Here is a 1,646-nt window from a genome sequence, read left to right on the forward strand (position 1 = left end):
TGATTTATTTCACTTAAGAGTATGCTCTCAAGGTGCATACATTCAGCTAGAAATGTCAAACTTTACCCTTCTGTATGGCTGAGTAGCACTCTATTATATTAAAAAAAATGCATCCTCTTTATCCATTCAATAGTTGATGGGCATTTGGGCTGTTTCCAAGATTTAGCTACTACAAACTGTTCCACCATAAATGTGGGTGTACATATATTGTTGTGGTATGATGCTTTTAATTCTTTTGAGAAGAAGAAGGGGAATACCTATGTTGATTGCAACCTCTAGTTTCAGGTTTTTGTGAGGACTCTCCACACTGATTTCCACTGTTGTTGCACCAGTCTACACTCCCTCCAAAAGTGGAAAAGTGTCCCTTTCTCCCCACAGGACCATTAACATTTATTATTGGTTGATTTCTTGATAATTGCCATTTTTTCTGGAGTGAAATGGAATCTCTGCATTTAGTTAGCATCTCTCAAATGACCAAAGATGTTGAACATTTTTCATATATTTATTTTCCATTTCTACTTCTTCATCTGAGAAAGTCTATTCATTTCAGATGCCCATTTTTGGATTTGGCCTTTAAATTAGGGAGATCAGATTATTTTAGTTCTTTATGTATTCTGGACATTAGTCCTTTGTCTAAGGAACAGCTGTTAAGTTTTTTTCCCACTCTGTTGGTGGTTTCTTTTGCTGTGCAAGAGATTTTAGTGAAAGGAAGATCCCAGTTATTGATTCTTTGTGATATAGCCTGTGCAATCAGGGTTTTGTTCACGAAATATTTGCCTACACTGATGTCTGCAAGAGTTCTACCTATTCTGAGGCCACTCTGGTGTGGTGATGGTAACCAACACAATCACCAACCAATTTCAGCTGATGCCACTAGAACTCATGGACAAATATACAGGAGCAAGAATTCACATTGTGATGAAGAGTGATAAGGAAATTGTTGCACTCTTCTAGGATTTGATGACTTTGTCAGTATGGTGCTGGAAGATGTCACTGAGTTTGAGATCATACCAGAAGGAAGAGGGATTACTGAATTAGATTAGATACTACTAAATGGAAATAATATAAACATGCTAGTTCTTGGAGGAGAAGGACCAGAAGTATGAATAGATTTTCTTGTAGATTCTATTTTGTCTTATAATGGCAAGAAAATAGAATTTTTTTAACATTTTAATGTTTAGATTCTCTAAAGTGAAGTTTTCTGTTAAAGGGAAACGTTTTGAAGACATATTGTATACATATTTTTCTAAGCTAATCATGATTATCTTAGAAAAAGATAAAAGGAGGGTTTTTTTGAAGATTAAAAGATGAAGATGTTTTGGTTAATTGTTTAAAAACAGAGTTCTACCTATTCTATTTTTTAGCAGATTCAGTGTTTCTCTTATAATCAATTTTGATCAATTTTGATTTTAGTTTTGTGCATGGTAAAAACCATAGGTCTAATGCAGGCTACAGGCGCCCGCTCCAGGAGCCCGCGTGGCTGGGGAACGTAGAGCCCTCGAGGCCTAGCGCACCCAGACAGGCAGGTGCCAAGGGAGGCAGGCAGGCCACAGGCGCCCGCTCCAGGACTCTGCACAGCTGGGGGGCATGGGCCCTTTGGGGATCGGCGCACCCGGCCATGCAGGCGCCCAGAAAGGCAGGCAGCA

At 38.8% G+C, this 1,646-nt stretch overlaps 1 pseudogene; it reads left to right on the top strand.

Annotated features, from left to right (window-relative positions):
• The first annotated feature begins 831 nt into the window (after window positions 1–831).
• LOC102019742 lies at window positions 832–1,157 on the top strand (annotated as a pseudogene).
• Window positions 1,158–1,646: the final 489 nt, after the last annotated feature.

This window comes from Chinchilla lanigera, unplaced genomic scaffold, assembly GCF_000276665.1.
Source record: "Chinchilla lanigera isolate Chin_1 unplaced genomic scaffold, ChiLan1.0 scaffold00041, whole genome shotgun sequence".
In the NCBI taxonomy this organism is placed as follows: Eukaryota; Metazoa; Chordata; class Mammalia; order Rodentia; family Chinchillidae; genus Chinchilla; species Chinchilla lanigera.